Here is a 12,467-nt window from a genome sequence, read left to right as displayed (position 1 = left end):
AGTGTTACATGATAAATGTCATCTGGTGGTGACTGAAATCCGTAGACATAAAAATATGAGTAGAGAACAAACATTTGAAAGCGGGTTATGCTTCTGCCGACGTGCCAGATTCCTACTGAGAATGTATTGGATCAATCACTTCTTTATGACCCAGTATATTACTTGCTAGTTATCCAACAACTTTGACTTGTCGGGTGCAAGTTGGGAAGGAAGAAAAATGTAGAAAAATATCCCTTTCCAGATTTTTGGCTATGACTAGTACTGTCGAGATCAAGAATTTAGGTCTTATATCAAGAGCAAAGGCAATAACGTAGAACCCTAAAATCAGTTCTGGGATATTTTTCTCGGCCTCCATTCCTAATGGTTTCAAAATATGAATGCTGGCAGAAAGCATTCAGGGTTGAGTTAGTCTGGAACAGTTTCTTCTCTCTCCCTAGAAAGATCCTAGTCATTTCATTATTCCATAACTATGGCTGTGGTGACAAGGTCGGCTGTGGTTTGCAGTAGCCTGCAATTGTAGAATAGTTATTGGAGAAAAAGCAGGAGCTACATAATCCAGAGTGGTTTCGGGTGAGGGACAGTAGTCACGGTAGAGGATCTAGGCTAACGCAGACGCCAGCACATTGTGACATGCTGTAGCCTCTTGTAAGGCAAAGTGGGCCAGACGCGTGGCTCATTCTGTGTGGGTGTCACTGTATTCATCGTCAAGATCATAATCCGACTAATTTCATCAACACTCATTGAAAATCTCTTTAGCTTGCAAACCTCCCCCTTTTTCCTCCAAACATAATGATGGTCATTATGGCCAAACAGTTCTATTTTTGTTTCATCAGACCAGAGGACATTTCTCCAAAAAGTGCCATCTTTGTCCCCATGTGCAGTTGCAAACCGTAGTCTGGCTTTTTTATGGCGGTTTTGGAGCAGTGGCTTCTTCCTTGCTGAGCGGACTTTCGGGTTATGTCGATATAGGACTCGTTTTACTGTGGATATAGATACTTTTGTGCCTATTTCCTCCAGCATCTTCACAAGGTCCTTTACTGTTGTTCTGGGATTGATTTGCACTTTTCGCACAAAAGTACGTCCATCTCTAAGGAGACAGAACCTATCTCCTTCCTGAGTGGAATGACTGCTGCGTGGTCCCATGGTGTTTATACTTGCGTACTATTGTTTGTACAGATGAACGTGGTACCTTCAGGTATTTGGAAATTGCTCCCAAGGATGAACCAGACTTGTGGAGGTCTACAATGTTTTTCTGAGGTCTTGGCTGATTTCTTTAGATTTTCCCATGATGTCAAGCAAAGAGGCACTGAGTTTGAAGGTAGGCCTTGAAGTACATCCACAGGTACACCTCCAATTGACTCAAATGATGTCAATTAGCCTATCAGAAGCTTCTAAAGTGATGACATTTTCTGGAATTTTCCAAGGTGTTTAAAGGCACAGTTAACGTATTGTATGGAAACTTCTGACCCACTGGAATTGTGATAGTGAAATAATCTGTCTGTAAACAATTGTTGGAAAAATTACTTGTGTCATGCACAAAGTAGATGTCCTAACCGACTTGCCAAAACTATAGTTTGTTAACAAGAAATTTGTGGAGTGGTTGAAAAACGAGTTTTAATGACACCAACCTAAGTGTATGTAAACTTCCGACTCCAACTGTACATGCATACACACGCATGTTGCCCGCACACATACAAATTCATTATCTTTGGGATTTGATCATTAGGGGTATTTTTTTACATAAGATTCACAAGCTCTGTGATTTATCCAGCAGATTGGATCTGATTAGCCAGCTGCTCATAAATCATGATTTTTGGGTAGGCTGCTAATTTGAATTTGGCCATCTTAACGCAATACAGTCCAAGAACATTGTGTCGTTTAGCGATTGTGTTAAAAGAAATCTCATAAAAACGTTCTCCCTTTTAAATCAGATTCTCTCAAACTATTTCCCTATGGAAGGCGGACTGTTTGTAACTCTCCCATAGTTAAAAAAAGAAACTTGGAAAAGTGGCTCTATAGCTGTTAACCACTCCAAATAAACAGCGAATGTTTGTGGCAAGGTTAACATGGGAAACAACACCACAGGGTTTCACTTATAGCTTGACACATCTTATAACTGCATCTTTCCTGGGGGCCTCACAGATTATAGCTAGCTGTCCTCCAACAATGAGAATGTGGTCATGAATGATATCATGGATTTCCCACAATTCCCAGAGGTGGCTCTATACTGGGGTTGTGAGTTTCTCATCACTTGACTCATAATAAACATATAGAAAATGAGAATGTTTTCTGTCTTGTGAGTTTGCCAACGCCCCTCATATGCCCATGTGGTCATTTTCTTTTACTGTAAAAATATGCATGTACAACAAACATAACCGGCTCCACCTTTGCATGAAGTTGGAGATATGGATTGATGCTTGTTTGGACAGGATTTGGGAGATGTATAATATACACTGAGTGTACAAAACATTAGGAAAACCTGCTCGTTCCATGACAGACGCCCAGGTGTCAGGTGAAAGCTATGATCCCTTATTGATGTCACTTGTTAAATCCACTTCAACCAGTGTAGGTGAAGGGTAGGAGACCGGTTAAAGAAGGATTTTTAAGCCTTGATACAATTGAGACATGGATTATGTATGTAAGCCATTCAGTGGGTGAATGGGCAATACAAAATATTTAAATGCTTTTGAACAGGGTGCAGACGCACCGGTTTGTGTCAAGAACTGCAACGCTGCTGGGGTTTTCACACTCAACAGTTTCCCGTGTGTATCAAGAATGGTCCACCACTTAAAGGACATCCAGCCAACTTGACACAACTGTGGGAAGCATTGGAGTCAACATGGGCCAGCATCCCTGTGGAACACCTTTTTGAGTCCATGCCCCAACGAATTGAGGCTGTTCTGAGGACAAAAGGGAGTGGGGGTGCAACTCAATATTAGGAAGGTGTTCTTAATGTTTTGTACGATCAGTGTATACATATACAGTGTATGTACTAGCTGTACACATGTAAACTCAGCAAAAAAAGAAACCTCCCTTTTTAGGACCCTGTCTTTCAAAGATAATTCGTAAAAATCCAAATAACTTCACAGATCTTCATTGTAAAGAGTTTAAACACTGTTTCCCATGCTTGTTCAATGAACCATAAACAATTGATGAACATGCACCTGTGGAATGGTCGTTAAGACATTAACAGCTTACAGACGATAGGCAATTAAGGTCACAGTTATGAAAACTTAGGACACTAAAGAGGCCTTTCTACTGACTCTGGAAAAATAGCAAAAGAAAGATGCCCAGCGTACCTGCTCATCTGTATGAACGTGCCTGCTGCAAGGAGGCATGAGGACTGCAGATGTGGCCAGGGCAATAAATTGCAATGTCCGTACTGTGAGACGCCTAAGACAGCACTACAGGGAGACAGGACGGACAGCTGATCGTCCTCGCAGTGGCACACCACGTGTAACAACACCTGCACAGGATCAGTACATCCAAACATCACACCTGCGGGACAGGTACAGGATGGCAACAACAACTGCCCAAGTTACACCAGGAACGCACAATCCCTCCATCAGTGCTCAGACTGTCCGCAATAGGCTGAGGCTGGACTGAGGGCTTGTAGGCCTGTTGTAAGGCAGGTCCACACCAGACATCACCGGCAACAACGTCGTTTATGTGCACAAACCCACAGTCGCTGGACCAGACTGGCAAAAAGTGCTCTTCACTGACGAGTCGTGGTTTTGTCTCACCACGGATGATGGTCGGATTCACGTTTATCACTGAAGGAATGAGCGTTACATTGAGGCCTGTACTCTGGAGTGAGAATCGATTTGGAGGTGGAGGGTCCGTTGTGGGCTGGGCCGGTGTGTCACAGCATCATTGCATCATGTGGTACCCTTCCTGGAGGCTCATCCTGACATGACCCTCCAGCATGACAATTCCACCAGCCATACTGCTCATTCTGTGCGTGATTTCCTGCAAGACAGGAATATCAGTGTTCTGCCATGGCCAGCGAAGAGCCCGGATCTCAATCCCATTGAGCATGTCTGGGACCTGTTGGATCGGAGGGTGAGGGCTAGGGCCATTCCCCCCAAAAATGTCTGGGAATTTGCAGGCGTCTTGGTGGAAGAGTAGGGTAACATCTCACAGCAAGAACTGTCAAATCTGGTGCAGTCCATGAGGAGGAGATGCACTGCAGTACTTAATGCAGCTGGTGGCCACACCAGATACTGACTGTTACTTTTGATTTTGACCCCCCTTTGTTCAGGGACACATTATTCCATTTCTGTTAGTCACATGTCTGTGGAACTTGTTCAGTTTATGTCTCAGTTGTTGACTCTTATGTTCATACAAATATTTACACATGTTAAGTTTGCTGAAAAAAACCCGCAGTTGACAGTGGGAGGACGTTTCTTTTTTTGCTGAGTTTATATGTTGCTAGCTGTACACATGCCCAGCACTTCTCATCTCTACCATAATAAGCCACATGTATATTTGACTTTCGTCTGTCCAGTCCTACAGCTTGTGACCAAAGCCTTATGTGGTCCACAGACCTAGGTTCATATACTATTTGTTTTAAAATACTTTAGCTAGGCTTGATTGAACTTGCCTTGCACAATGAAAGCAATAGAATAGTCCTAAAAGTTCAAACCCCACCTGTACAAAAGAGACCTAGGGCCTCAGTCTTGAAAGGATAGCACTGACGCCTACGAGATTCCATTCAATTATTTATTCCATATAAAAAGGCTGAGCATAATATTTTATCACTGGCAGAATAATTTCTAAAGAAAAAAGATAGTACCCCTCTCCAAAGACAGAGTAATGCGTCAAAATGTGCTGACTCAGGCACACACATTTGCTCTGCATCGGTCCTACATCCTGCAGCTCTTCATCAGCCCTACCTCCTGCAGCTCGTCATTGGCCCTACCTCCTGCAGTTCTTCATCGGCCCCTACCTCCTGCAGCTCGCTGTACTCCACCACTCTGTCCTGAAGAGAGAAGCTCAAACAACACAGACAAGATGCTAGTTCATGATAGACAATATTTTTGGAACAGTACTACATATCTGGAGTTGATCAGGCTTTGTGTGTATCATTTATTGATAAGATGTTTTAACTTTTGACCAAACGAAACAATGCTGCACAGCGCTAACCGGTCTTTACCGCGGCTACCGCATTTTTAGCATGCAGGCCTAGATCTATGGAAGGTGTAATGTGAACTGTATTGTCAGTAGAGGAGCGATGGGTGCTTCTCTTCTCCTCCACACCACCCTGCTCATATGCGTTCCAGGCATTCTCAATCAAACGGTCAGCAAGTATTTAAAAGAAAGCAAATACTATTTGAACCCAGGCCTGTGGTGGTCCAGTCTGTTCACCAGGCTGGTTCCCCACTGATTATCCCCTCTCTCTCCCGTCCTGTGTGGTCATGGTAGGAATGACTCAGTCTGTCTGCAAGGAGTTACCGTTCCCTCTGTGTGGAGTGGAGCAGACTTAGAGGTGACTACACATTGATTAATGACTTGTTGTCTTCAGTACAATCCCCCAGCCTCCCAGGAGAAATTCTGCTGAGAGTTCTTCTCTCACAGGGACCTGATCACCATGTGTGAGAGCTAGCCTGATGTGTCTCACACACACAGACACACAGTCTAAACCTTAACCCTAAACCTCCTAGAAATAGGATTTTATCTTGTGGGGACCAACAAAAATGCCCCCAGTTGGTCAAATTTTTGTTCAAGTCCCCACAAGAATAGTTAAACACCGCACTGAACTGTACGTTAACCACACTAAACTGTAAGTTAACCACACTAAACTGTAGGTTAACCACACTAAACCGTTGGTTAACCACACAGAACCGTTGGTTAACCACACTAAACCCGTGTGGCTCAGTTGGTAGAGCATGGTGTTTGCAACGCCAGGGTTGTGGGTTTGATTCCCTCGGGGGACCAGTACGGGGGGAAAAAATGTATGAAATGTATTCACTACTGTAAGTCGCTCTGGATAAGAGCGTCTGCTAAATGACTAAAATGTAAGGGCCTGTTAGCAGCCCTCAGCATAAGGGCCTGTTAGCAGCCCTCAGCATAAGGGCCTGTTAGCAGCCCTCAGCATAAGGGCCTGTTAGCAGTCCCTCAGCATAAGGGCCTGTTAGCAGTCCTCAGCATAAGGGCCTGTTAGCAGTCCTCAGCATAAGGGCCTGTTAGCAGTCCCTCACCATAAGGGCCTGTTAGCAGCCCTCAGCATAAGGGCCTGTTAGCAGCCCTCAGCATAAGGGCCTGTTAGCAGCCCTCAGCATAAGGGCTTGTTAGCAGCCCTCAGCATAAGGGCATTTGGATACAACCAAGTCAGACCTTAGATTTCTGGTTATTGCATATGCATGTTATGTGGATAATATTCCAGTCTATTTTATTTTTCCCAACACAATGTCTCACACAGACAGAGCCACAGAAGAGTATAATATGGACAGAGAGAGGGGGATATGGTTACTTGGCATAATCTGTTTGTTCCCCAAGTTATCTCATGTTTTCTCTTGGTAATTCAACCCCATCTCATTCTGTTATTTGCTATCTAAAGTTATTGAAATGTTAATTATTGACAATATTGGAAAAAGTACTCAATTGTCATACTTGAGTAAAAGTAAAGATACCTTAATAGAAAATTACTCAAGTAAAAGTGAAAGTCACCCAGTAAAATACTACTTGAGTAAAAGTCTAAAAGTATTTGGTTTTAAATGTACTTAAGTATTAACAGTAAATGGAACTGCTAAAATGTACTCAAGTATCAAAAGTTAAGGTAAAAACCATTTCAAATTCTGTATATTAAGCAAACCAGACGGCACAACACACTCCAACACTCAGACATAATTTACAAATGAAGCATTTGTGTTTAGTGAGTCCACCAGATCAGAGGCAGTAGAAATGACCAGGGATGTTCTCTTGATAAGTGTGTGAATTGGACCATTTCCCTGTCAAAATGTAATGAGTACTTTTGGGTGTCAGGGAAAATCTATGCAGTAAAAAGTACATTCTTTTCTTTCGGAATGTAGTGAAGTAAAGGTTGGCAATAAAGTAAAGTACAGATACCCCAAAAAAACGACTTAAGCAGTACTTTAAAGTATTTTTACTCAATTACTTTACACCACTGCTAGTAATCTTTTCATCCTTGTACTCCACATTCCTGCTCCTCACCCCAGTCCCAGACAGTCACAGCTGCATCACAAATGGCACCCTATTCCCTATATAGTCCACTACACTTGACCACAGCCTATAGGGCTCTGATGTATTTAATAGGGTGGCATTTGGGACGCAACAAATTACCTGAATAAAAGGAGACTACTTGAAAATGGAGTGGTTGAAAAGCGGAGAGAGTGTTCTCCCCAGCCAGAGGAGGTGCAAGCAGGCAGGCTGACTGATTGTTACATATTCAATAGCTTCTCCAAATAGCGGATAATTTTCTGTGCCCTCTATACTTTGTGGATTAAATCAGAGTTGCTCACTCGCGACTCATGTCCCTGCGTTCGGTTCGTTGTCTAGTAAGCACATACTTCCGAGTGTGCATTACAAATCTTCTGGGTATACGCACGCACACACACACACACACACACACACACACATACAGCTGATTAGTAAATGCTTTGCTCCCAAACAAGGATTTTCCCCATCAATCAAATGACTAATACCCCATCATTTTATTATATAAAGATCGATTGACAGCAATATTTGGCATGAAGCATTGCCTGCTTACCCTTCCAACTTCAATGTTTGATTTTCTCTATCCTGGTATGAAGCATTTGGCTGGAATATCAGTTCTAGTCGTTTAGTTCATTTCAGGCTCTGGCACTGCAGATCACCAAATCCCTTCTGGTCCACGGATGAGGGGTCAAAGTGATGTGTAAGCTGTGTATGTCATTAACTGGTTAAGTGGAGTCTCTTCTCCCTACTACAGCCTCTGATTCCTTCCTCTGAGTCTGTCTTCTGAATCCTTGCCCTTTTCTCCATCCAATGATGTCTGCTTCTTGTTGCTCATCCAAACAGATGAGCTCCTTGTCATTTTCTGGCTTCTTTTAGCATGAATGTACACTATCCTGTTGATGATAATATCACTTAGGAGCATTTGGAGGCATTAACTTCATTATCCTCTACTTTGCCATAGCATGCTGTTGATTACTATGGTGGCACACTGCCTGTACTGTACAGTACACTCCTGCTGACTTGGTAGTGTTGTGTTTATAGCTTCGAGAGAATAGAACAACAGGAACAGGTGAAGTTCATTTGGACATGTGGGAGACATTTCCTCATCCAGCTGAGGGCCCCAGGCTTCTGGACCAGTGTTACTAACTTGTGTGTGTTTGTGAGAGAGTGTGTGTGCTCTTTTTCTCCATCCGTCTTGCTCCCCAGTTGCCCTTAGGGGAATGAAGACCTTTCAGAATTTAGTATTTACATTTGTACGCCTGTGGAGTGCCAGAGAGTGATCTGAGCAATCGAACCCTGAAGTATTCGGAGGGACCGAGGCCTTGTACACAAACACACAAGCACGTTTGGGACAGTCTTTACAGGCCACAATGTCAATGGTAGACCAAGTAGTCTCCTGAAATATAGATGAAAACTCTCTTGGTAAATAGTGTGGTCTACAGAGTATCTCATGAAAAGCTGTAGACCACACTATTTCAAGAGAGTTTTCTTCGTAGCTGTCTACCTACCACCACAATCCGATGCTGCCACAAAGTCCGCAATCAATGATCAATATAAGGCCATAAGCAAACAGGAAAACGTTAATCCAGAGGTGGCACTCCTAGTGGCTGGGGACTTTAATGCAGGGAAACTTAAATCCGTTTTACCTCATTTCTACCAGCATGTTAAATGTGCAACCAGAGGGAAAAAAAAACTCTAGACTAGCTAAACTCCACACACAGAGACGCGTACAAAGCTCTCCCTCACCCTCCATCTGGCAAATCTGACCATAATTCTATCCTCCTGATTCCTGCTTTCAAGCAAAAACCAATGCAGGAAGCACCAGTGACTCGATCAATGAAGAAGAGGTCAGATGAAGCAGATGCTAAGCTATGTTTTGCTACTAAGTTTTGCTAGCACAGAATGGAATATGTTCCAGGGATGGCATTGAGGAGTACACCATATCAGTCACTGGCTTCATCAATAAGTTCATCGATGACGTCGTCCCCACAGTGACAGTACGTACATGCCCCAACCAGAAACCATGGTTTAGAGGCAACATCCACACTGAGCTAAAGGGTAGAGCTGCCACTTTCAAGGAGCAGGACTTTAACCCGGACGCTTATAAGAAATCCTGCTATGCCCTCAGACAAACCATCAAACAGGAAAAGCGTCAATACAGGACTAAGATTGAGTTGTACTACACCAGCTCCGAAGCTTGTCGGATGTGGCAGGGCTTGCAAACTATTACAGACTACAAATGGAAGCACAGCCATGAGCTTCCCAGTGACACGAGCCTGCCAGACTAGCTAAATTACTTCTTTACTTGCTTCAAGACAAGCAACACTGAAGCATGCATGAGAGCATCAGCTGTTCCGGACGACTGTGTGATCACGCTCTCCATAGCCGATGTGAGTAAGACCCTTTAACAGGTCAACATTCACAAGGCCGCGGGGCAGGACGGATTACCAGGACGTGTACTCCCAGCATACGCTGATCAACTGGCAAGCGTTTTCACTTCCATTTTCAACCTGTCCCTGACTGAGTCTGTAATACCAGCATGTTTCAAGTAGACCACTACAGTACCTGTGCCCAAGAAAGCGAAGGTAACCTGCCTAAATGAGTACCGGCCCGTAACACTTACGTCTGTAGCCATGAAGTGCTTTGAAAGGCTGGTCATGGCTCGCATCAACACCATCATCCCAGAAACCCTAGACCCACTCCAATTTGCATACTGCCCCAATAGTTCCACAGATGATGCAATCTCTATTGTACTCCACACTGCCCTTTCCCACCTGGACAAAAGGAACACCTACTTGAGAATCCTATTCCTTGAATACGGCTCAGCGTTCAACACCATAGTGCCCTCAAAGCTCATCACTAAACTAAGGACCCTGGGACTAAACACCTCCCTCTGCAACTGGATCCTGGACTTCCTGACGGGCCACCCCCAGGTGGTAAGGGTAGGTAATAACACATCTTCCACACTGACCCTCAACATGGGGGCCCCACACTGGTGCATGCTCAGTCCCCTCCTGTACTCCCTGTTCACCCATGACTGCATGGCCGGGCAGGACTCCAACACCATCATTAAGTTTGCCGATGACACAACAGTGATACTGTGTAGGCCTGATCACTGACAACGATGAGACAGCCTATAGGGAGGAGGTCAGAGACCTGGCCGTGTGGTGCCAGGACAACAACCTCTCCCTCAATTTTAGCAAGACAAAGGAGATGATTGTTGACTACAGGAAAAGTAGGACTGAGCACGCCTCCATTCTCATCGACAGGGCTGTAGTGGAGCAGGTTGAGAGCGTCAAGTTCCTTAGTGTCCACATCACCAACATACTATCATGATCCAAACACACCAAGACAGTCGTGAAGAGGGCACGACAAAGGCTATTACCCCTCAGGAAACTAAAAGGATTTTGCACGGGCCCTCAGATCCTCAAAAAGTTCTACAGCTGCACCATTGAGAGCATCCTGACCGGTTGCATTACTCCCTAGTATGGCAACTACTCGGCCTCTGACTCCAAGGCACTACAGAGGGTGGTGCGTACGGCCCTGTACATCACTGGGGCCAAGCTTCCTCTATACCAGGCCATGTCAAAGGAAGGCCCTAAAAATTGTCAAAGACCCCAGCCACCCTAGTCATAGACTGTTCTCCCCCCCCCCTTATGCTGCTGCTACTCTCTGGTTATCATCTATGCATAGTCACTTTAATAACTCTACCTACAAGTACATATTACCTCGACTAACCGGTGCCCCCGCACGTTGACTCTCTACCGGTACCTCCTGTATATAGCCTCGCTACTGGTATTTTACTGCTGCTCTCTAACTATTAGTTATTTTTTACTTCTCTTTTTTACTTAACAATTATTTTTCTTAAAACTGCATTGTTGGTTAAGGGCTTGTAAGTAAGCATTTCACTGTAAGGTCCTACACCTGTTGTATTCGGCGCATGTGACAAATGCATTTGATTTTATATGTTCCCAAACCATGGTAATCTAATGATCGTAATGTGTCATGTTTATTCTAACATGTACATTATCCATGGAGTTATGGCTACAAAACTAAACATATGACAAATGTATAGGACATCAACACACAACCTACCACCCACCACCGGCGTTCTCTAAGACAAATGTAGGACTTAAAAGTTTCCATCACAAAAGCCCACTACTTATTCCCTATATAGTGCTGGTGGTGAAAGCTCTATAGCTTGGTAGCCTACAGCAGGGGCGCAACTTTCACTGGGGATATGTCCCCCCCACATTCTGAAATGTAATATTTGTCCCCCCCAGTTTTATCATTGGAATGTGATACAAAATGAGGCAACGGTGTGCTTTAGGACCACACGGACGCCTCCAAGCAGTTGGGTAGGCTGTTTATCTAACTGGATTTTTTTTTAATTATAATATTAATATGTCCCCCCCACTTCTAAAACCGAAGTTGCGCCCCTGGCTACAGTGAAGATAAACATGTATAGGTGCCATGTACTAGAAAACGCCTATATTATTAGAAAGGTGTTTCCTTCATTTTCAGAAGTGAAGTGAACTACTAATACTATAAATTCACTAGGTGTCTGAGTGTTGATGTAACTCCCGTCCTTCGTCAGAACACAGAACATTGTTCAAATAGGGTCACTCCTTCAGTGTCTTGAAGCATACTGGATAAATTGGCGTAAAGGTAGAATTTAGAAATGTCAAAGGAAGAGAAGAACCAGTTCAGAGAGGTGTGCCCAACCAAAACATTAAACAATGCTGCAGAGACAGAGAGAGAGAGGTTCCAACACCCGTCCAGGAAACACATGTGAGACGTGGCCCACGTCCACCTCGTCTGAGAGGAAGATCTAGGGTCAGGAAGATCTAGGGTCGCGCTCAAGAGCTTTGCAATATTACAGGATGTTACGGAACAGAACAGTCAGATATATTATGAAGAATAGAAATGCATGTCCATCATGCTCCCGGGGTTGGGGAAAAGGCAGAAGACGTATTTCTGTTCTAATTAAATGGAAAATAAATGACCTATTGTATTCTCTGAACAGTAGGGAATTGTGTGAGCTCTATACAAGAGGAACATGAGCTACTACATTTTAGGAAGTTCAGGGTTCTAAGGATTTGTCATATTATAATGTGAATCCGAAAAGTGGATGATTGCAGAAAGAGGAAATTGTCATCTGGGGTTGGCACGGTAAATGTTGTTAACAGAAGGAGTCTCATATGACCCATAAACTCTTTAAACTCTTCTCATTAATAAACCCATTTATTCAGATTCTGATTATCTGTTTCAGTATGTCGTGCGTTTGCCCC

This window comes from Salmo salar, chromosome ssa07, assembly GCF_905237065.1.
Source record: "Salmo salar chromosome ssa07, Ssal_v3.1, whole genome shotgun sequence".
In the NCBI taxonomy this organism is placed as follows: Eukaryota; Metazoa; Chordata; class Actinopteri; order Salmoniformes; family Salmonidae; genus Salmo; species Salmo salar.
The sequence above is the reverse complement of the archived record's forward strand: the minus strand, read 5'-3'. Positions refer to the sequence as shown.